This window comes from Eutrema salsugineum, unplaced genomic scaffold, assembly GCF_000478725.1.
Source record: "Eutrema salsugineum unplaced genomic scaffold, Eutsalg1_0 scaffold_14, whole genome shotgun sequence".
Classification (NCBI taxonomy): domain Eukaryota; kingdom Viridiplantae; phylum Streptophyta; class Magnoliopsida; order Brassicales; family Brassicaceae; genus Eutrema; species Eutrema salsugineum.
Genome location: NW_006256877.1, coordinates 9,079,938 through 9,105,008, shown reverse-complemented (window position 1 = coordinate 9,105,008; position 25,071 = coordinate 9,079,938). Strand labels below are relative to the sequence as shown.

The 25,071-nt window shown below is 43.2% G+C and overlaps 1 non-coding gene across 1 annotated transcript; it reads right to left on the bottom strand.

Annotated features, from left to right (window-relative positions):
- Positions 1-9,544: 9,544 nt before the first annotated feature.
- Positions 9,545-9,651, bottom strand: LOC112088799. The gene has a single exon (XR_002900735.1). It is a non-coding gene; the product is annotated as a small nucleolar RNA R71 (small nucleolar RNA).
- Between the last annotated feature and the right edge of the window lie 15,420 nt (positions 9,652-25,071).

The window sequence follows — 25,071 nt, the reverse complement described above, 5'->3', positions numbered from 1 at the left end:
CAACAGCTTCACTATCTCTTGCGGTTTTGCATAATATCTTGCATTCTCCACATCTTCAGGTAACCCGTAAACACTTTAAGCCTTACCCCTAGAATAACCCTTTTTTACACCTAGCCTAGATTGCCTTGCCTAGACTTTCTTTGATGAGAACACCGAAATTTCTAATGAATGTTAAGAGCTAGTTGACTGGAAGTTAGATCTAAGTGTGTAGAATTTTCGCATGACGGATTAACGGACTAGTTTTCTTGTATTTTGGTGAGAATTTTCTAGACTAGATCCAATTAGATGTTTCACGATAAGTTATGGTTTAGAAGGACGGTCTTTGAGATATTGTTTAGTTCTTGCGATTTTCAAAAATTTCTTTCCTGACTTAAGTTTGTTTGAGGACAAACAAAAAGGTAAGTCTGGGGGAGTTGATAACACCGTATTTTGACCACTTTTATGGATCATAATTGTATCTTATGCAGGTGTTTTAACTCTGTTTTCAATGTTTTTAAAGTGTTTTCAATGTTTTAGAGTTTCAAAAGACTTTACAGGAAACTTGGGCAAAAGATATGCAATTTGGAACAAATGAGCAATTTTGGATAAATGCAGACCGTCAGAAGTATGACAAGCGATGAAGACCTTCTCACCGTCTGATCACCCCCAAACTTTGAGACAACATAGAGGATCCAACCAGCTTTCTAATGCACTTGGTTTGGAGACAATCCAACGGTTAGATCTTCAGATACTCCCGATGTAAGAATAACAGAAAATACAGTTCCGGAAGAGGACCACGTGCCGGGACCGCGGCAAACACCCATTTTCCCGCGGGTAAAGCCACCGCGACGGCGGAACTTGGTCGTTCACTTTCCCGAAGACTTAAATAAAGCTCAGATCAATTCTCTTCGTTATTTTTGAAGCCCTAAGTGTCCAGGACCACCCCAGAAGCTATAAATACCCTCTTTAGGTCATTCTAAAGAGGCCGAGACCAATAGAGAACCGAAACTTAGACAACTTAGAGAGAGAGAGAGAGGGATTTCGTGAGAAACCCTAGAGGAGCCGCCGCCTTTGAAGGAGGAGCCGCCGAGGAGAGCATCATCGCGCCTCCATCGTCGCTTCCGTTCTTCGTTCTTCTTCCTTCTTTTCTTTAATTTTCCTGCAACTTTCAATACTCTGTGATGATTGTTTAAAATATGTTTGAGTAGTTACCCAGTTGGGTTTAAAGGATTGTTCAAAGGGAATTTCATGTGTCTTTGCTTATGAATCGATAGATTTAGGATTATTAATCTTCTAGATGTTATTCGTTTGCCTTTAATCTTACTGCGTGATTCTTTGCTGGCCACTTAGAAGCCGATCTGATATGATATGTTGCGAAAGCTTTCATTGATTGTCTGAACTAGGGTGAAACGAGCAATTCTTCTATAGGAGTGGAAACCTACCTGTAGTTGAGTTGTGAATATTGATGAGTCTTGTTCTGCTATTGCATCTTCTCCCTTCCAGAATCAGAGTGGAAACCTACTGATTAGGGTTGCGAGAGATAGTTGTTTAGTGCTGCGAAAGTAGGCTATTCATACTTCCGTGCCTCGAGTTCTAGAACATACGTAGTTGATTACCTTTATCATATGCTTAAAATCGACATAGCCTAGTCCATGAACCCCTGCGAATTACCCTTGAGCCCTAACGTTTGTCTTTAATCGCTTACAACCTTCGTATTCCTTTGCTTTTCATTCGCTTATTTCCTTGTTTCCATTATACTTTCAATCGCTATTTACTTGCCTTCTATTCGCTTTGTTTAATCGCTTTTTACTTGCTTTACCTGCTTTAGTTTTTTTTCAATTGCTTTTTACTTGCTTCCTAGTTTAGATTTAGTGACAACCAAAACCCAAAACCAAAACCAAAACCTTTTAGTTCTAATCTGATTTAAGCGTTGCAGTGAATTCGTACTGAAACAACCAAGTCTCTGTGGATCGATACCCTAAGTACTACAGCACACATCTGTGCACGTGCAGACATTTAGGGGTTATAAATTTAAAACCTGAAGCTTAGTAAAACGAAAAAACAACAAACCCTGTTTACAACTCTCGCATCAGAAGATTAGGCCGAACGAGCTCATGGGCCAAACATGGCCCATTAACGCGAAGTCGGTCGGAACTTCTCAAAAGAATCGAGAAGGATCCTGAGATCGGATGAAAAAGAAAACTCCGAACGAAAAAGGAAACTCCCGAGAGAAAAGGAAAGTCCTCTCGGTCCCATATCGAGGAGATATGCCGTGAAGACCGACTTAGTGCACATATATAATGGGAGAAGAATCGACACCAGAAGAGAAAAGAAAAATCAAAAGAGACTTAGAGACTGAGAACACATGATATTACTAACTTCTTAGTTTCTTAAGTCTTAGTTCGTTTATCATTCTCATAAACGAACACAGTTGTATTAATCCGATCTGATATCAACAAATCCAAATTTCCGATCAAATTACTGTTTTGCCCGTATGTGTGATATCGTATATCAACAATTGGCGCGCCAGGAAGGGGGCTAAACAGAAAAACACAGTCTTAGATTGGAGTACGGAAAAATCAGATCGGCAATGACAGAGCCCGTCGATACCCAAAATGGGAATGAGCATCCCCTTGGAGGGGAGCACGCTGGCAACCAAACTCCCGCAGGGGAAACAGGGGGAACCCCTGCCGGTACCGACACTGGCATAAACGCCAAAACAGGGAATAGGAGAATTCCCCCAACAAACTCCGTCATTGGAGCTCTAGATGCCGAGCTACTTCTACAAGCCTTCACTGCACAGTTCGAAGCTATCAACCAAAGAAGCGAGGAACACTTCAGCCAGATGGCGGCTCAGATTGCCGAACTCAGCCAATCTTAAACTCCATTGCGAGTTGGTAACATCATTGACGACCTCAACACAGAGAGTGATCCCGCTGGGACCATGCGATCCGACGCTCTTGGGTCAGTAAATGCTCCAACCCTGACAGATCAAACTCGTGACGCTGAGATCGAAGCAATGAGGCAAAACTTTGCCAAATCTCGTCAAAAATTCATCGAGCAAGGAGCGCGGCTCCGGAAATTGATTGTGTTATCCAGGAGACACAGAAGACGCCTTTCACTCCGCGCACGCAGGCACACCCGTTCGGCACTTGGAAAACTCAAGATCAAGATTTACGAAGGACAACACGTCCCAATCGACATTGAGGCTAAAGGCGAAGACGAGCCCAAAGACTGGATCTTGAAAATCATAGGTTACATCGGCGATGGCATGGTTCCTGCGGACAAATGGGCAGCTCAGAGACTTAAAGATCGAGCAGATCGATATGTCGTCATCAAAGGAACTTTACTCCGATGGGATGCATCCGGCGCACTCTTAACTTGCATCCACGGAAACGACATCATAGAAGTAATGCAAAAGGTCCACGAAGGCGAATGGGGAAATCACTCTGGAGCTCACTCCTTGGCATTCAAAATAAAAAAGCCAGCTACTATTAGCCCACGATACTCTAAGATTGCGAGAAATATGCCGCACGCTGCGAGAAGTTTAAACCGAGGGAGAGAAAGAGGAACGACGCAGTTTTCAGTCACCAAGGACAGAGACCTGCGATTTGCCGGAAAAGTTCCCGGAAGGATTCAACACAAGAGGAAAGCTCAGTTTGCCTTAGAAAAATCTCAAATTTTGGTACAATCTCGTCCTCTAGTCTCTCTCTCTTTAAAAGGCATTTCTTTTCCAAAAAAAAAAAAAATCCGAAAATAAGAAAAGAAAGGAAATAAAAGCCTTAGAAAGTCTAGAGAGGTCGAATTTTAAGTCCCAAGGCAACTGGAGTTTGATTTTATGGAGTTTTGGAGATTGTTTTCTGATTCCCGGAAAGAATCTAAGTCTGGGGGAACAGCTGTTTACAACAAAGGAGGAAGGATTATGCAACCACATTTGGCAAGAAGAAGTAACTGAAAACTGTGGTCATCAATAGGTCCTTATCTCTCTTGCGGTTTTGCATATTATCTTGCATCCTCCAGATTTTCAGGTAACGCAAAACACTTTAACTCCACCACTTAAACAGCCCTTTAATGCCAAACGCCGTCTACCCTGGATGATGTCTTTAATTATAACTCACTATTGAACTTAATGAATGTAGAGAGCTAGTTGACTGGAATCAAGATTTAAATTGTTTAAGTTTTGCATGACGGAAAAAGTGGACTAGTATCTCTTGTGCATTGGTGAGAATTTTCTAGACTAAGTTGTGGATTGATGCACTATCTTTGGTCCTAGTTTAGGAGTTCATGTCTATGAGATTTGTGCATTCCCTATTTTTGTTTTCACTTAACCAGTTTAGGCTTTTGCTTTGTTTGAGGACAAACAAAGGTTTAAGTCTGGGGGAGTTGATAACACCGTATTTTGACCACTTTTATGGATCGTTTTGAAATGCTTTTTCTATGTTTTTAATTGCTTTTAAGTACTTTTATCACGTTTTTCTAGTATTTGTAGTTCCAAGACTCTTTTCAGGTAACATAGGGAAAAGCTTAACAAAATGGATAGAAAACCAGATTTCAGCTCAGAGTCAAACCGTCAAAAGTTCACCCCTGATTGAAGGCCTTCTCACCGTCTGATCCAGCTCAAATTTGGAGACCTTAAAGATGGAAGTATCAGCTTTCCAGTGCACTTTACAGCTTGGCAATCCAACGGTTCATCAAAATATACGCGAAGAGCAAGATGTCCCGTAAACCAGCTGGCCAGCACTTCCACCCGCGGCCAACAAGTATTTTCCCGCGGTCAGGAGCATCCCGACCGCGGCAAACCACCCATTCCCCGCGGTCAGAGCACTCCCGACCGCGGCCATCAACCTCCGAGCCCAAAAAGCCCATTTCTGAAGCCCACATTTGGAGAAACCCTAAGTGACGTCCAGAGAGGTCTTGAGCACTATAAATACATGTCTTAGGAACCCTAATATCGGATATCAACCTCATATCATCTTTCATTACTTCAAACTTTTATTGTTTTTGCTTTAGATTTTAGGGAGAGAGAGATTTGTTCTCTTGAACTCTTGTTCTTTCTTTTTCAATTTCGGTTTCTATTTTACTTCTTAATATTATGTCTTTGATTTCGTTTATTATGTCTGAGTAGTTCTATTGTTGGGATTAAGGGATTTTCGATGGGGATTTATATGTTCGATGAGGATTCCATGAGCTTTTGAGCCGAATCTTAGAACTTTTTCTTCTGAATTCGTTTTTACTGCATGAGGGTAGCGTCATGAACTACAATCTGATCCAGATGCTTGGTGACACAAAAGTGTTCATCAGGTATCAGATCTAGTTTGGGAGAGCAAAACAAACATAGGAGTGTAAACCTACCTATGGGCGATTTGTGAATTAGGACGAGTCTTAAACATAATGCATCTCTTCTCTTCCAGGGCCAGTGTGGAAACCTACTGGTCAGGGTTGAGAGAGATAGTTGTCTCTGATCACAACAGTGGCGTATTCATACGTCCGTGACTCCAGTTCGAAAAGTTTAATCTAAGATCTTACAAAATTTCCTCTCTAGCAATGTTTTGAATCGTTCGTACCCCTAAGAAAACTTCCCTGAAGCCCAACACCTTTTTCTCCATTGATTTACACCGATTTTTCTTTAAGCTTTAGTTCAATATTGTCTTTCCTTTTTAGTTCATTTTCATTTAAGCATTAGAATATCCGTTTTTAACATTTTTAGTTATTTTCGTTAAGTTTAGTTATTACGTCATTTAATTTCCGTATTCTCTTTTAATATTTCGTTTTTACATTTTAAACACACTACCAAACCCCCATTAAACCGTTTTTGCTCTAGACTTCCTTACTTTAACTTATTTTCAAAGGCTTTTTGCAGGAAAAGATCCTCCTTCCCTGTGGATTCGATCCCTAAGTACTACAATTGATCAGCTGTGCACTTGCGGCTATTGATTTCAATTAGGGTAAAACTTGACAACCCTCACTCAACACCACATCATTACCACAGCAGTCGTATGATCAATTCCCTTATACAAGTTGGGATACCACAGCTCGGAGACCTTCGGCATGATAGGCACTTCACCAGAAATCTTATGGTAGAGGTCAGCGCAAGCCTCGATGTTGTCCTCAAGTGGGACCTCCTCATCATACACGAACCGGACTTTGGATTTTGAAGTTGATTGACATGCATCATCATGCTTACAGTTATTCCACAGCTAAATTCCTTGCATCATTGCTTTCCATTGACTTGACGAATCGCAAGCTTGGAGGTCGTGGGGCCAATGGGATTGAGGTCGGCATCAGCGTCTTGAAGCTGGGTGATATGTTCATAATTTGCATCATTTATGTTGCATAAATCATTCCAAATCATGTTTTATTTCATGCATTTTAGGTCCTTAGGGTTTGTTTTAGAACTTAGGAGATGCATTAGGTCCCAATGAGTCTTTGCATGTTTTGAGTGTCTATCAGGTGAATTTGGAGCTGAAAAGATGAATCCAGGAAGTGGAATGGTGAGCAAAGCTTGAAAAAGTGGAAAAATTGGGTCTATGGAGGTTATCGGCCATTCTCGCTGGCCAGGAAGGTTTTACCGGCCATTCTCGCTGGCCAGGAAAGCTTTACCGGCCATTTTCATGTACCGCGAATGAAGTGTATCGGCCAAAATCTCCGGGTGCAAACATGTCTCAGAAATCGCCTGTCCGGGGAACCTTCCGGTCCGATTCAGACGGCGGGTGCTTCATAGAAGTTGGAGAGCATTGCATCACGGTCTCATAGCAAGTGGAATCGTGGAATTCGGACGCGTGATAAGAGAGATAAGCTTGTCGGAAGGAACCCCTATCTCGCAGGTATTCCGGACCGAGCAGATCAGTTCTGAAGGATGCGAAGGACGGTGCACTTCCAGGCCGATTCAGTTTCCGTGTCCTTCATGAGAATCAGAGACATTTGAGTCTTATTTCCAGAACGTCCAAGATCATTCAATTCGGATCTATGAGCAGGAAGATACGGTCTCCGGAATGGACACATGTCTAGACGCCTCTCTCTGGTCGTGTACATGCACTGCAAAGATGTGCCCTCCAGGAAGCCTTACACTTCCCAAGCACCGAAGCTTCCTTCACCAAAATTGGAGATAAATGAGTCTTCTGTCTTCTGCAACCGAAATCATTCAATTCGGACAAGTCTCATAGGAGTTACACTCTCCGGAATGCGAAGTGGTCTAAGCTGCTCTGGATGCTGCGAGATGGTCTTGCGACTTGGTTAACCCGCAGGCCTGAAGATGAACGCCTGAATGCTGATGCTGCGAGTTGAAATGTGCGGGTAAACTATCACTGGAAGAGATCTGAAGCTCCCGAGCAAGAGAAATGCTAAGTCCACAATCGTGCGACTTAGGCATGCGAGTTAGCCGCGCCTGGAACTATGCCGCACGATCACTCGCAAATCACTCCGACTTGAGCCTGCGACCTAGGTGCAATAGAGACCAACCCGCACAGTTTGTACATTCCCCAGACACCGCCTTAGCCCTGCGAGTTGGAGAGGAAGGAGACCAAGCCGCAGCAACACTCGCAAAACACTCCTACTTAGGCGTGCGGCTAAGACAAGGCGATTCAGGCTTCACAAGACAAGTCTTCATCTACTGCGACTTAGGTGTGCGACCTGGGACATACTGGACCAACCCGCAGTAATTCCCACTTTATCCATTAAAGCCGGGTCAGGACCCGGTTTGTTCCGGGCTGACCCGGTTTGTTTTTAAGGAAGTATAAATACTTTTTAGGGTTTTTTGGGAGAGGATTAAGTTTTATTTCCTTTGTCTCTTGCCTCTTTTGTGAAAGACTCCATTAAGAAGAGAAATATCTATATTTGAGTGTTTAATCAAGAGAGTTTAAAGAGATCTGGGTGTTTAAAGCTGTTTTCTTTTGAATCTATCATCTCCATCTCCATTTCTCATCATTAATCATGCTAATCTTCTCAACTTGCAAAGGTTTAAGAGAGATTAGTATGATTAGTGAGTAGTCACCCTAATGAGGTTCTAGATGTGTAGGTTAGAGTGCTAAAGTGTTAGATTAAGAGTGCTTAGGGCTAGATTCATTGATTTATCTCTCTAAATAGCTGTTCTCTATGCTAGATCCTTGATAATCACTTGAGATCTAGATTCTGGGAATTTCATGCACCAAAAGTGTTTGATGAAATTCCTGAAAGAGCTGTATTAGAGGTTTAAGCATTTTTCTGCATGATGATGTATTGTTATTTGCTTGAATGATCATTAAGAGCTGTTTGTTAATGCATATTGATTCATGTTTCACAAATGGGAATTTGGTTTGAAAATGGATTAGTATAGGGGTTAATACCTTCATGAGAGGATTAACCTAGATTTGAGTTCTTAATCATTTGAATCATGTCTCATCATTGTCATTAGCATTTCTAGTTTAGCACCAAAGCACCCTAACCAACTATCATGTCTAGAATCTCATGCCTCCATCATATCATATTCACATCATTTGTCATTGCTTAGTTCTTGATTAGTCATTGTCATTAGTCTTTAAACCTGTTTAAGTTTGTTAGTTGTCATTAGTTAACCAAAACCCACTCTTGTTTGCTTGAATTAAGAACTTGATCATATAGCTTAGTGTCTATCACCACATTCTTGGATTGATTAACCTCTTTGTGCTACTTTGACAAGGGGATTGATAGCCCTGAGACTCTAAAAAGTCTTATCTATCAATTGGCGCCGTTGCCAAATTGTGGTTTGTTTAGCATTAAGCTCTGATCTGTTCTTGAGATCAAGTGCTTACTTTCTTGTTTTTACTGATTCCTTTCAAGTTCTGTTTGTGATTTCAGGTGTATGAACACCAGGTCTAGATCAAGAAGCTGTGGTCCACCTTTCCCTCTCAACGACAACATCAACCTTTTGGTACCAAGGAGGAGAAGGGACAGACGTGGTAGACAGATTGATCAGGCTGACATGGAAGAACAAAGAGACCACGTTGTGGATATAGAACAACCGGTTCAGGAGCAACAGGCTCAGGGTAATGGAGCTGGAAATGGAGTTGGTCAAGGGTTTCATCAGGGTAATGTTCATCAGGAACAGGTGCACCAACAAGCTTATGTCCACCAGGGACAAGCTCAAGCTCATCAAAAGAGGCATCAGGCCAATGTTCAACAAAGACAACAAGTGCACCACCAACCCCACCCTTTCCAACCACAGCAAAGGAGATATGAGCAACCCCAAGTCTATGTTGGAGAGAATGACAGGGCCAATTCTCATCAGTATGGAGCTGGTATTCAGGCACCACCTGTGCAAAACAACAACTTTGAAGTGAAGGCATCTTTGCTGAATATGGTCCAGAACTCAAAGTTCCATGGGTTAGCAATGGAAGATCCCTTGGAACACTTGGACCAGTTTGATAAGGTGTGTGATCTGACCAAGATAACTGGAGTTTCAGAAGACAGCTTCAAGCTAAGACTATTCCCATTCAGTCTTGGTGATAAAGCTCATCAATGGGAGAAGAATCTTCCAAGAGGCTCCATTCAAACCTGGGAGCAATGCAAGCAAGCCTTCTTATCTAAGTTTTTCTCCACCTCAAGAACTGCAAAACTGAGGAACCAAATCTCTAGCTTCACTCAGCACAGCAATGAGAGTTTTTGTGAAGCATATGAGAGATTCAGGAGCTACACAAACCAATGCCCACACCATGGGTTTAGTGAGGCTTCTCTTCTCAGCACACTGTATAGGGGAGCTCTTCCCAAGATTAGAAACCAGCTGGATACTGCTTCCAATGGGAACTTTCTGGGTAAAGAGATACATGCTGCTTTAGAGCTAGTGGAGAACTTAGCATTGAGCAATGATACTTATGGTGAAGACTATGACAGATCAAATAGGTATGAAGGTTCAAGCTCAGAACAGAGGCTCACCAGAGAAGCTAAGGAGTTGAGGAGTGAATTAGACAAGCTGAAATTCACCACTCAGAAGCCAATGCATTTTGTTGGAGAGTATGAGGAACCTTCTCAAATCTTTGAGAACATAAGTGAAGAAGGTCTTACCCAAGAGGAGCTCAACTACATTGGGAATCAGAGGTTCCAAAGATATCAGTATGGTAATGCCAATCCAAACCTCTCTTACAGGAACACCAATGTAGCTAACCCACAAGACCAGGTCTATCCCAATTCTCAAGCTCCAAAGAACTTTGTTCCCAAGAACAACTTTCAAGGGTCATTCCAACCCAAGAATCAATTTGGTCAGAATCAGAGTTTTGGTCAGCAACAGCAACCATTTCAGGGCTCTGGTTACACTTCACAGCAGCCAAAGGCACCACCAGGGTTTGGTCCACCACAGTTCCAACAGCAGGCGCCGGTTCAACAACAGTTTCAGCCACCAATGGTTCAACAGCAGCCACAGATGGGTACAGATATGGTTGGTATTCTGCAACAACTACTTCAGGGTCAACAGACTATGCAGCAGGAAATCAAGGAACTGAAGCAAAACCAGGCATCAAGCTCAAGGAACCAAGGTCACCTACCTGGAAATCCAGAACCCAACCCCAAGGAATATGCCAAAGCCATTACACTGAGGAGTGGCAAGGAGTTACCTGGTATTGAGAACAACAAAGTGATCATTGAGGACAATGATCAACCTGAGGGGGAGGCAGCCTTAAAGGATGATCAAGTTGCTGAGAAACCAAGGACAGAAAAGGGTAAAGAGGTAGCAAAGGAACCAGAACCAGAGAAGAAGTATATGCCACCACCTCCATACCAACCCAAGCTCCCATTTCCAGGGAGATTTAAGAAGCAACTAGTGAATAAGGCAAGAGCTGTATTTGAGAAGGCACTCAAAGAGACACCACTCACAATGCCTCTCATTGATGCATTCTTAATGATGCCAAAGATGGGGAAGTTCTTGAAGGATACCATTCTGAACAAGACAAAAGAGCTTCAAGGCATGGTAGTACTAAGTCATGAATGCAGTGCTATCATTCAGAAGAAGTCCATCCCAAGGAAGTTAACTGATCCAGGGAGTTTCACACTCCCTTGTGCCATTGGACCTCTTCTATTCTCTGGATGTCTTTGTGATCTAGGAGCATCAGTCAGCTTGATGCCATTCTCCATAGCAAAGAAGCTGGGCTTTAGAGTGTTCAAGCCTGCAAGGATCTCTCTTATCCTTGCAGATAGATCGGTTAGATTGCCTGTTGGTATGTTGGAAGATCTACCTGTCAAGATAGGTGGTTTTGAGGTTCCAAAAGATTTTGTTGTGCTGGAAATGGATGAGGAACCAGTAGATCCTCTCATCTTGGGCAGGCCATTCTTAGCCACTGCAGGAGCTATTATTGATGTGAGAGGTGGGATAATAGAGCTTCAATTTGGGTCTGAAAGGCTCAAGTTTGATGTGAATGAGATGATGAAGAAACCCACCATTGAAGGTCAATGTTTCTATGTGGAGACAATGGACCAGTTGGCTGATGAGTTGCTGGAGGAGCTGAACACTGAGGATCCTCTTCAAGCTGCTCTAACTCAAGAACAAGGAGACAATGAGCTCTTGGCTGAAGCAAGTGAAGGGTATAAGCTGTATCTGGACAATGCAAGAGAGCTGGGTCCTGAAACAAGGTTTTTGGAGCTGGAACAAAGTGGCTCTGAAGTTTTTGCTATCAAGGAATCAGTCACCAGCCAAAGCAGCTTGGACCAGGACTGGAATGAGGCTGATGCACCCTCTGTTGAGCTCAAGCCTCTACCAACAGGGCTCAGGTATGCTTTCTTAGGCTTAAACTCCACATATCCTGTCATCATCAATGATAGCCTATTAGAGGATCAAGAGAGTGCATTGCTTAATGAAATAAGAAAGTTCAGGAGAGCCATAGGGTATTCTTTGGCTGATATTAGAGGGATCTCTCCTGACATTTGCACCCATAGGATCCACCTAGAGGACCAATCTATGTCCTCTATTGAGCATCAACGAAGACTTAACCCCAACCTTAGGGAAGTGGTTAAGAAGGAGATACTAAAGCTTCTTGAGGCAGGGATAATTTACCCAATCTCTGACTCAAGATGGGTGACCCTGTTCATGTTGTGCCCAAGAAAGGTGGGATCACAGTGGTGAAAAACGATAAGGATGAACTCATAGCTCAAAGAACCATAACTGGCCATCGCATGTGCATTGACTATAGGAAATTGAATTCTGCTTCTAGAAAAGATCATTTCCCTTTACCATTCATTGATCAAATGCTTGAAAGGTTAGCTAATCATCCTTATTTTTGTTTTCTCGATGGGTACTCGGGGTTCTTCCAAATTCCCATAGACCCCCGGGATCAAGAGAAAACAACATTCACATGCCCTTATGGCACTTATGCTTATAGGAGAATGCCCTTCGGTTTATGTAATGCACCGGCCACTTTTCAAAGATGTATGATGCACATTTTCTCTGACATTATTGAAGAGAAAGTTGAGGTGTTCATGGATGACTTTAGTGTCTATGGCTCCTCCTTCTCGGATTGTCTCTCTAATTTGACACAGGTGTTGGAGAGATGTGAGCAGCACAACTTGGTGCTGAACTGGGAGAAGTGTCATTTCATGGTGCAAGAAGGAATAGTTCTTGGGCACAAGATCTCTGAAAAGGGTATTGAGGTTGATAAGGCAAAGGTGGAAGTGATGGTGAATCTGCAAACCCCCACTTCAGTTAAAGGGATAAGGAGCTTCCTTGGTCATGCAGGGTTTTATAGAAGATTCATAAAGGACTTCTCAAGGATTGCCAGGCCCTTAACAAGACTGTTGTGTAAGGAGGTGGATTTCATCTTTGATGCTGAATGTGAAGAAGCCTTTAAGTTGATCAAGGAGGCATTGGTTAGTGCACCAATAGTTCAGGCACCAGACTGGTCCCTACCTTTTGAGGTCATGACAGATGCTTCTGACTTTGCTGTTGGAGCAGTACTTGGACAAAATAAAGACAAGAAGCTGCATGTGATCTACTATGCAAGTAGAACACTTGACTCTGCCCAAGAGAAGTATGCTACAACTGAAAAGGAAATGCTGGCAATAGTTTTTGCCTTTGATAAGTTCAGAAGCTACCTGGTGGGATCAAAGGTCATTGTGTATACTGATCATGCAGCCCTCAGGTACTTGATGACCAAGAAAGATGCCAAGCCAAGGCTGTTGAGATGGGTTTTATTGCTCCAAGAGTTTGATATGGAGGTGCTTGATAAAAAGGGCATTGAGAATGGGGCTGCAGACCATCTCTCAAGGCTAAGGATTGAAGAAAAAGTCCCCATAGATGATGCTTTGCCTGAAGAGTCTCTGATGGTGCTCCATTCCTACTTGGAGTTTGAGGAAGTAGAGAGCATTCAAGAAAGGAGGATGCCTTGGTTTGCAGACATAGTGAACTATCTTGCATGTGGGGTGGAGCCTCCTGAATTGGATGCTTACAAGAGGAAAAAGTTCTTCAGAGATGTCCAGAGATACCATTGGGATGAGCCCTACCTTTATGTTCTGAACAAGGATCAGCTGTACAGAAGGTGTCTTGCCGAAGAGGAGATGCAACCTGTGTTGCAAGAATGTCATGGTTCTGCTTTTGGAGGTCACATGGGGGCATTCAAAACTGTGGCAAAGGTTCTTCAAAGTGGGTTTTGGTGGCCTACAATGTTCAAAGATGCCCAGTTGGTGGTTTCAGCATGTGATGCCTGTCAGAGGCATGGGAACATATCTAAGAGAAGTGAGATGCCTCAAAACCCCATTCTGGAAGTTGAGATCTTTGATTGCTGGGGGATTGACTTTATGGGGCCCTTCATTTCATCCTATGGGAATCAGTACATACTTGTTGCTGTGGACTATGTGTCCAAATGGGTTGAGGCCATTGCTTCCCCTACCAATGATTCCAAGGTTGTAGTGAAGCTGTTCAAGAGCATCATCTTCCCAAGGTTTGGAGTTCCAAGGGTTGTCATCTCTGATGGAGGATCCCATTTTGTGAACAAGACTCTGGAAGGTTTATTGAGGAAGCATGGAGTTAAACACAAGATAGCTACTCCATATCATCCTCAAACTAGTGGCCAGGTTGAAGTATCCAACAGACAGATCAAAGCCATTCTTGAGAGAACTGTTAGCTCAAGCAGAAAAGATTGGAGCAAAAGGGTAGATGATGCATTGTGGGCTTACAGGACTGCCTTTAAAACTCCAATTGGAACATCACCATTCAGTTTGCTATATGGGAAGAGCTGCCACCTTCCTGTTGAGCTGGAATACAAGGCCATGTGGGCTGTAAAGTTGTTGAACTTTGATATCAAGACAGCTCAAGAGAAAAGGATCATGCAACTTCATGAACTTGAGGAGATTAGGCTTGAGGCTTTTGAAATCTCAAAGATCTATAAGGAGAAGACCAAGGTCCTGCATGACCAAAAGATTCTGAAAAGAGAGTTCAAGAATGGTGATTTGGTGTTGCTTTTCAACTCTAGACTTAAGTTGTTTCCAGTAAAGCTTAAGTCTAGGTGGTCTGGACCTTTCAAAGTTCTTGAAGTGAGGCCTTATGGTGCCATTGTCTTGGAAGGAAAGAATGGTCAGGAATTTGTGGTGAATGGACAGAGAATCAAGCATTACTTAGTTTCACAAGGGAAAGAGGAAGCTACAACAGTTCCTCTTCTTGATCCACCAGCCTGTTAAACAGGTTCTCAAAGTCAAACTTAGAGACTTTAAACAAAGTGCTCTTGGGAGACACCCCAAGCTTATCTTTGTACATAGTTCTTTGTATTTCTTCTCTTTTCCTTTATGTTTTAGAACTTTTTGATGGGTTTTGTGAGTTGGTCTCAGGTACTAGGTGATCCTTGGAGAACATTAGCTTGTGATGTGATGAATGGAATGGAGCATGTGAGAGAGCTGAGAGGACTTTTTAAAGCCAGAAAAAACTTGAAGAATGCCTCAGTGCTACCTAGGTGTGCGGGTTAGTGCATGAAGAGCCCAGGCCGCAGCAAGACTCGCGATTTACTCCGGCCTGGGCATGCTACCTGGTGTTAAAGGACCCTGGCCGCACGAAACCATGAGAAGCCCGACATGTTTAAGTGCCAGTTACTGCGGCTTGGGAGTGCGGGTCAGAAGAGAGGAAGCTAGGCCGCACATCTATTCGGAATTTACTCCGGCTTGAGTGTGCGACCTAGAAGCATGGAAGCTGAGCCGCACCAGAAAGAAGAAGGCCGAGAGTTCTAAGTGCTAAACTGTGCGACCTGGTGCTGCGGCCTGAAACCCAAGGAGGCTAAGTCGCACGATCATTCGCAATTCACTCCGAGATGGTCGTGCTACCTGGAAAGAAGAAGGCCAGGCCGCACTAAACAGAAGGAGTCCAAAACGCCTAAGTCCAAAACTGTGCTAGCTGGTGCTGCGGGTTAAAAGAAAGGAGTCCAAGCCGCATGAAGATTCGAAATTCACTCCGGGACAGCTGTGCTAGCTAGGAACATGGAGGCCAGGTCGCAGCATGAAGAGAACGGCCAAGGAGCTTAAGTGACAAAACCCTGCGGTTTAGGTGTGCTACCTGGGAGGCAAGAGTTCCATGCCGCAGCAAAAGAGAGATGGCCGAGTTTTCTAAGTAACAAACCCTGCGACATGGTCGTGCTACCTGGAAACAAAGGGAGCTAACTCGCACATATACTCGGAATTTACTCCAAGATGGGCGTGCTAGCTGGGAAGTAAGGGAGGCCAAAGAGTTTAAGTCCCAAAACCTGCGAGTTAAGCGTGCTACCTGGGAGTAAAGAAGACCAACCCGCACATATACTCGGAATTTACTCCAAGATGAGCGTGCTAGCTGGGAACATGAACATCAGGTCGCAGCAGGAAAAGAAAGGCCGTTTTGTTTAAGTCCAAAAGTCTGCGGCATAGTTGTGCTACCTGGGAACATAGGAAACCAAGTCGCACATGCACTCTCAATTTACTCCGGGTCAGCTGGGAATATGAAGACCAAGCCGCAGCAAAAAGAGGAACGGCCAGAATGCCTAAGTACCAAAGGCTGCGGGATGGTTGTGCGGGTTAGACAGAGGATTACCAGGTAGCACAAAAATATTTCCGGTTCTGCACCGAGACGGTCACACGGCTCGATCCCGACGGTTCCCGGACGCACAAAAGAGAGAAGAAGGCCGGTCAATGAGAAAAGGACGGGTCAAAGCCTTGACTGGTCAAAATAGATCTATTGACCACCAGTCCAAGGGCTTCACCCTGTCCCACACTCTCTCTTCCTCACAACAAACCCGAGTTTGCAACTCTCTCTCTCATTTCTCTCCATTGTTTTCACCATATCTCTCTCATTTCTCCACCAAAATTGTTGATTCAAAGTGCTCTGAGCTCGTTTTTGAGTTTTTAACATCATCCTGATTGCATTTCGAACTCGTTGCATCTTAATCCCAAGGTATTCCATCCTGTTAAAACTCATCTCTTTCCATGTTCTTCAATGGTGATTTTTGAACTTTAAGGTGTGGAATCGATTTTGATAGGTTGTTTTAGACCTTGGGATTATTTTTATAAATGCTAGGGTGCTAGATAGTCTTGGAAAACAGAGCACTTTGTTGGTAATTACTTGTTCTTGAATTTTGAAAATTGTTGCAAGTAATTCATGAAAGAAATCGATTTTTTTTAAAGAGATGAATTGGTTTCTTGCTGAGTCCCTGCTTTGCACTCTTGTTTTTGCATTGCTATGAATTTATTTGATTGATTCTTAGCTTGAGAAACTTGTTGATGTGCTGTTGATATCGATTCTTGCAACAATTTTTTTCAAAATTTTGAAGACTTTTGTGAGGCTTATCCTTGTACTAACAATATTTTTGAGAATCTCTTGGCAGATGACTGAAAGAACCAACTCTTTGGCCAAGAAGAAGGGTCCTGCATCAAAAGGCAAAGGTTTGGTCTCAGGAACTTCAAAGCCAAGAGACAAAGGTCAAGGTGCAAAGAATACCACAAAGCAACAGTTGGCTGTGGTATCTGAGAGTGAACAGACTGAAAGTGACTCCAGCAGCTCAGCTGGTGGTTCCCAAGGCACCATTGAAGAGGGATCAAAGAAGTTCAAGAAAACTGAACCAGAAACACTTGATTATCTGGCTAAGTTTCAGCAGATAGAGATCCAGCAAGGGAGATTCCCTGATTTGGACTTTCTGAAGAAGATTGGCCTCTATGAAGATGTCAAGCCTTTGCTTGGGAACATGGGTGTTGAGTCACTTTTGGAGATGAGAGAAATCGCTTATGAGCAAGAGTCCCAAGAGTTCTTGGCCTCCTTTGAAGCTTTCATTTACTACCCAAGGGATTCAAGAATCATTCAAGGAGATGGGCTTGGACATGTGGAGTTTACTGTGAAAGGGAAGGAGTATTCAGTGTCATTCAGAGAATTAAATAAGATCTTTGGGTTTTCAGCACCTAGAAATGAACTTCTCTCCAACCAGGTCAATCTCAGAAAAGATGAGATCCAACTTCTATGGAGATCAATTGCTTCTGGGAAGTACACAGCTGGAACAGCTAAGGCCTCTTGGATAAGGAATCCAGTTCTGAGATATGTACACAAGATTCTCTCTCACAGCTTCTACTTCAAGATTGATGTTGGAAGAGTTCACAAAGGAGATCTGATGCTTCTTGGTGTAGGGCTGAGACTGCTGATGCCAACACATGAAGATGGGGAACCCTATGAAGGGTATGAATACCCACTTTGCCTTGCATCTCAATTAGCAAGGTCTTTGATGTTCTACAAAAAGTGCATGTGGGGTTCTACAAAGCAAGATGCAAAGCTGACCCATGGATGGGTGGTAACAAAGATCTTGAAAGCCATGGGGTACAGATTCAAGGAGAACAAGGCAAAGTTTGATCTGATTAATGAAGCACATTTGTGTAGGATTGGCTTCCTCCAAGGAAGAGTGGGTACCAAGGTAGTCTACAACTTCAAGACACTCATCAGTGAGCCAGCCCAAGTTCTCCTACCCAATCCCTCCATCACCACAGTCCAAGTTAAAAGGAACATTCACTTCTTCTTGCTGAAGGAAGAGCTGTACAATGTCCAAACTGATCCACCAATCCTCACATACAAGCAAGCTTGCAGAGAAGAAGCCTCCAAGGGAAAGAAAGCAACCGCTGAAGATGCTACCACAAGTGCAGCTGGTGCTCAAGATGATGATCTGCCTCCACCTCAAAAACGTTTTGGTGGAAACAGATATCACTTTGATGATCACAACTGGGAGGAACCAGGCACTTCAGGGTTCAGAGCTCAACAGAAGATTGGTATTCTCCAACAATGGTGCAAGTACCAAGACAAAACCATCCACAAGATGGCCAAATGCATCAAGGAGATGAAGAAGAGGATCAAGAAGCTTGAAAACCCTTGCAAAGGTGGGGCTCCAGCACCGGTTTCACCAAGGAACAGAGAGGAAGTTGGGGAGAGTTCCATGAACTGCACATCCTTGGTCACATATGGAACCACTTGGGTAGATCTTGACGACGGGACTGATGAGGCCAGCCACCATTCTTGGGAAACACCGTCAGGCCACACATCGAACCCCTCCTACTCATTGGGGTCTGATTTCAACAGCCACTAGGTAACACTCAAAACCTTGTAAATAGCATGTAGACTTTCTTTTTCTTTTGCATTTTGCCTGTTTGCTTTGGTTTCACTTCTTTCTCATACTTTTATAACACAAGGGACTGTGTTATTTAAGTGTGGGGGAGGAGTTTTATCCTTTACTAATCATGTTTTCTATTTTCTTATTTTACACTTTGAGTCTTGAGTCACATTCTAGTTGCATATTCATCTAAGTGCATATAAAAACCAAAAAAATGGAAAAAAATCTGAAAAATTTACACAAAATGATCATGTAGTTGCATTCTCATTTTTAGGATTGAGTCTAGATTGCATTTGCATATAGGTTGCATCTTGCAAGGAGTAATGATAGGTTTTCTAGAGAGTACATCACTTTGAGAACTTGAATTGAATATGCTTGTGAATCTTTTTCTGTGCTTGCAAAGTCTGAAATGATTTGAATCTGAGAAGCAAGTTTGAATTGAACTCAACTCTAATTAAGTGGGAACCTTGAACATGACTTGAAAATATCTTATGATGCATTGTTTGAAAAAGCTTGTGGATACCAATATACATACTTGAGCTAGAACCACTGTTTTTACCACTCTTTTCCTTAGCTCAAGTAGCTGAATCCACATCATGGGTCAGTTCCCATACCTTGAACCCATCCTTCTTTTAAGCCAATGTTTGTGTGTGAATTGAAAGGCCACCTTGGATCAAACTTAGCAGAAAGTGTTAGGTTTAGAGCGACAAGGGCAGGTCTCATTGAGTGCTGTGTTCCAACATCAAGGAACTGAGAGTTTTGGCGAGGAATAAGTGTGGGGGAAAAGACTTTTTGGTGAGTGGAAAAAGGTGAGATGAGTGGGAAAGAGAGAGTGAAAATAGCTAGGGGAATGAAAGAAAAAGAAATCAGTCTTGGTGTTTTGAGAAAGTGAGCTCTGGTTTGTTGAAAAGAAAGAGTCTAGCCTCTAAGTAAAAAAGGAAGAAAAGAAGCCAAAAGGCTCAAATGTTTTGTTAAGAAAGAAAGAAGAGGCTAGAAGTTGTAAAAGAAAAAGAGCTGTGTAAAGTTTGAGTTCCAAGACTTGAGAGGAAAAGTGAAAAGTAAATCCCCTAGTGAGAGGAAAATGAGAGTGAAAAGTGAGGATTTTTGAGCAAGTGAGGAAGCTTTGAGTAGAGGGTGGGGTGTGATGAGTCTTTTCCCTTGTATGCATAGGTTGCTTTTTACCTTTAGCATTCTGCCAAAGTTTGATCATTCATAGAGAGATCCCTTTGCTGCATTTAACCCACTTGAACACTGATGAGATCATTTTAATCTCATAGCCTCTCCCTAGCCAAGCCAGCTTGTTTAAACCTTGCATCATGAGATCCACCTGATAAAAGGTTAATGAATGTGAAAGAGTTGAGAGAGAGAAGAACTTGTGGAGATTCCTTGCTGAGTTGATATATATCTGAGTATGACTTTGCATTGCATAATTGAGCATGAACTTGAATTCTCATTGTGATCACTTCTCTCAAAAAGAAAATGTGAACTCCCATTGCATACAACCTCTTTCTCTCATTTGCTCTTTTTGCTTGAGGACAAGCAAAGGACAAGTGTGGGGGAGTTGATATGTTCATAATTTGCATCATTTAGGTTGCATAAATCATTCCAAATCATGTTTTATTTCATGCATTTTAGGTCCTTAGGGTTTGTTTTAGAACTTAGGAGATGCATTAGGTCCCAATGAGTCTTTGCATGTTTTGAGTGTCTATCAGGTGAATTTGGAGCTGAAAAGATGAATCCAGGAAGTGGAATGGTGAGCAAAGCTTGAAAAAGTGGAAAAATTGGGTCTATGGAGGTTATCGGCCATTCTCGCTGGCCAGGAAGGTTTTACCGGCCATTTTCATGTACCGCGGGAAGCTTTACCGGCCATTTTCATGTACCGCGAATGAAGTGTATCGGCCAAAATCTCTGGGTGCAAACATGTCTCAGGAATCGCCTGTCCGGGGAACCTTCCGGTCCGATTCAGACGGCGGGTGCTTCATAGAAGTTGGAGAGCATTGCATCACGGTCTCATAGCAAGTGGAATCGTGGAATTCGGACGCATGATCAGAGAGATAAGCTCGTCGGAAGGAACCCCTATCTCGCAGGTATTCCGGACCGAGCAGATCAGTTCTGAAGGATGCGAAGGACGGTGCACTTCCAGGCCGATTCAGTTTCCGGGTCCTTCATGAGAATCAGAGACATTTGAGTATTCTTTCCAGAACGTCCAAGAGCATTCAATTCGGATCTATGAGCAGGAAGATACGGTCTCCGGAATGGACACATGTCTAGACGCCTCTCTCTGGTCGTGTACATGCACTGCAAAGATGTGCCCTCCAGGAAGCCTTACACTTCCCAAGCACCGAAGCTTCCTTCACCAAAATTGGAGATAAATGAGTCTTCTGTCTTCTGCAACCGAAATCATTCAATTCGGACAAGTCTCATAGGAGTTACACTCTCCGGAATGCGAAGTGGTCTAAGCTGCTCTGGATGCTGCGAGATGGTCTTGCGACTTGGTTAACCCGCAGGCCTGAAGATGAACGCCTGAATGCTGATGCTGCGAGTTGAAATGTGCGGGTAAACTATCACTGGAAGAGATCTGAAGCTCCCGAGCAAGAGAAATGCTAAGTCCACAATCGTGCGACTTAGGCATGCGAGTTAGCCGCGCCTGGAACTATGCCGCACGATCACTCGCAAATCACTCCGACTTGAGCCTGCGACCTAGGTGCAATAGAGACCAACCCGCACAGTTTGTACATTCCCCAGAAACCGCCTTAGCCCTGCGAGTTGGAGAGGAAGGAGACCAAGCCGCAGCAACACTCGCAAAACACTCCTACTTAGGCGTGCGGCTAAGACAAGGCGATTCAGGCTTCACAAGACAAGTCTTCATCTACTGCGACTTAGGTGTGCGACCTGGGACATACTGGACCAACCCGCAGTAATTCCCACTTTATCCATTAAAGCCGGGTCAGGACCCGGTTTGTTTCGGGCTGACCCGGTTCGTTTTTAAGGAAGTATAAATACTTTTTAGGGTTTTTTGGGAGAGGATTAAGTTTTATTCCCTTTGTCTCTTGCCTCTTTTGTGAAAGACTCCATTAAGAAGAGAAATATCTATATTTGAGTGTTTAATCAAGAGAGTTTAAAGAGATCTGGGTGTTTAAAGCTGTTTTCTTTTGAATCTATCATCTCCATCTCCATTTCTCATCATTAATCATGCTAATCTTCTCAACTTGCAAAGGTTTAAGAGAGATTAGTATGATTAGTGAGTAGTCACCCTAATGAGGTTCTAGATGTGTAGGTTAGGGTGCTAAAGTGTTAGATTAGGAGTGCTTAGGGCTAGATTCATTGATTCATCTCTCTAAACAGCTGTTCTCTATGCTAGGTCCTTGATAATCACTTGAGATCTAGATTCTGGGAATTTCATGCACCAAAAGTGTTTGATGAAATTCCTGAAAGAGCTGTATTAGAGGTTTAAGCATTTTTCTGCATGATGATGTATTGTTATTTGCTTGAATGATCATTAAGAGCTGTTTGTTAATGCATATTGATTCATGTTTCACAAATGGGAATTTGGTTTGAAAATGGATTAGTATAGGGGTTAATACCTTCATGAGAGGATTAACCTAGATTTGAGTTCTTAATCATTTGAATCATGTCTCATCATTGTCATTTGCATTTCTAGTTTAGCACCAAAGCACCCTAACCAACTATCATGTCTAGAATCTCATGCCTCCATCATATCATATTCACATCATTTGTCATTGCTTAGTTCTTGATTAGTCATTGTCATTAGTCTTTAAACCTGTTTAAGTTTGTTAGTTGTCATTAGTTAACCAAAACCCACTCTTGTTTGCTTGAATTAAAAACTTGATCATATAGCTTAGTGTCTATCACCACATTCTTGGATTGATTAACCTCTTTGTGCTACTTTGACAAGGGGATTGATAGCCCTGAGACTCTAAAAAGTCTTATCTATCACTGGGGAATGCCTTCTGCCCTCTTAGATTTCTTCGAGGACTTCCTCTTCCTTGTATTTTTCTGACCAGCTAGATCAGGTGAGTTTGTAACCGGAGGCACCTCGTCAACCCTCGGTTCAACCCCCTGATCAGTAGTAGGAATGGGGTCTTGAACCGCATTGTTCGGCTCATCGTCGTCAAACAAGGTCGGGATTTTGTCAAGCGAACGCATCTCTGAGGGTTTGTTGGCTGAGCGTTTGGTGCGCGGCTTTGGAGCTGATCGACTAGGAGGAGGACGCGACTTCTTAGCTCGACTCTTCGGTTTAAGGGGTTTCGGATCCTTAACTAAAAGAAAGAAAAGAAAAGAGAATGTGAGGATGAGTTAGGATAAATTAAAGTTAAAAAAAGAAGGAAAACAACTAAGTAACACATACCAGATTTCTTTGCTCGGCGTCGTAGAATGTTTTCCCACGCTTCGAACCAGTAGCGTTTACCGGCTTTGCTAAAAGCAGTTGGAATCCTGTTGTGGGTGCGGAGTTAAGAAGAACACTTGGGAGATGCCGACCTGCACAACTGAGAACAAAAGTTTAGTTCGTCTAAAGCTACCAATCAGAATCCCCCACTCCGACTAAACGGGGATATCAGTTTCTCTAACGGTGAGATCATTAATCTCGAGGAAGAAGTAGTGCGACTCCCAACCGCTGTATTTGCGGGACTTCACGCCGGTGACAATATCTCTCGGAGGCTTGGCGTTGGCCGAAAAGAATCAATCCTTCGTCGGATGCAGGTTAACCGAGAAGAGATCCTCAAAAAGTTGATTGGTTGGATCTTGGTTCAGCTCGACACCCAGAGATCGGTACCCGTGTAGTTTGGCACCGATGTCGGCATCATCTGCAAGAGAGCCACACCGCGTCAATTGCAGTATCCTAGCAGACGAGAAGGGATCGGAAGCGTCAATCCGCATAAGGTGAAGTAGCCAAGTAGACGCAGATGAAATCTTCGAGAGCATTCCACGGGCAATCTCCGGCGTCAGGGGAAATGTAGGCAGCACCTTTCGTGAGTCTGCATGCTTCGAGTGCGGTGCAAATCATCTCTGGAGACAGGGAAGATGCGGGCACATCGTAAGGACCGACGGTTTCCCGAGCTGGCGTTGATGCGGAAGCAACGTCAACTGTTTGGGCTTCGACACCGATCTTGGCATTATCTCTCTCATCGAGGTCTCCTCCCTCGAGTTCGTCAGCCCCCTTGACTTCGTCGTCATCGTCAGCGTCTGAAGTACTTTGGGCCCTTGTTTCCCTAGCCTCATTCACCAACTGCTCAGGCGGTTTTATGGTCAGTTTAGGTTGGCTACTTCCAGCGCCCGCCGACCTGGAGTTCTTACGAGTTAAGGTCGGGGGACTACTCGCCAACCTAGAAGTCTGAGATGAGGAGCTGGGTTTGGAGGGTTCGCGATGATTTTCTGGAAGGATTTGATTAGAAGAGACATCGTTTGAAGAGGAATTGGAAGACAATTTAGATCGGGAAGTGAGGTCGGAAGAAGAAGATTGAAGAACAGGAAGAACAAGATGAAGGTAACTCGGAAAAGTTTGAAGATGGATCGGAAAAGTTTGAAGGTAGATTGGAAAAGCTTGAAGATGGATTGGAAAGTTTGAAGGTTGATTGGAAAATTCAAGGAGAACGGCGGCGAGAACTAAGAGATCTAACAAACAAAAAACTAGAGAGAGAAACAATTCTAGAGAGAAGTAAGAGCGGCGTACCTTTTATATGCTGAAGCAGAAATGATGAAAGCGAAGCAGGCTTCGTGTTATTAAGCAACAGTGGGAATCGTAGTTCCTCGATTTTTTTAAATTTCCAGATTTCACGCGCTACATTAAATTAGGGTTTTCAAACACCTGGGAAAGCGAATCGACTGATTCTGCTGAGCTCGATTTGTAACCCCTTTCGCCGGACCCGGGTGGGGTGACTGTTGGAGGTGAAAACCACATCCCCAGTTTTCCCCGGTACAAACAGAGATCGGCACGAATTAAGCCCGGTTGACAAAAGAACTGTACTGGGAAGATTGGGCCGAACGAGCTCCTGGGCCGAACATGGCCCATTAACGCGAAGTCGGTCGGAACTTCTCAAAGAAATCGAGAAGGATGCTGAGATCGGATGAAAAAAGAAACTCTTGTACGTAAAAAGAAACTCCCGAGAGAAAAAGAAAGTCCTCTCAGTCCCATATCAAGGAGATATCCCGTGAAGACCGACTTAGAGCACATATATAAGGGGAGAGGAATCGACACCAGAAGAGACAAGAAAAATCAAAAGAGACTTAGAGAGTGAGAACTCATGATATTACTAGCTTCTTAGTTTCTTAAGTCTTAGTTCGTTTATCATTCTCATAAACGAACACAGTTGTATTAATCCGATCTGATATCAATAAATCCCAATTTCCGATCTAATTATTGTTTTGTCCCTTTGTGTCATATCGTATATCAACAGCGTACCATAATTTGGTATTTTTTTGGGGGTTGGTTGGAAGATTGATTTTGAAATTGATAATTGTTGGGATTTGGGTAGTTAAAACGATAGTTATTAGAATTTTGGGTGTTAAAAAGATTATTATTAGAATCCATTTGAGTAAAAAAAACGGA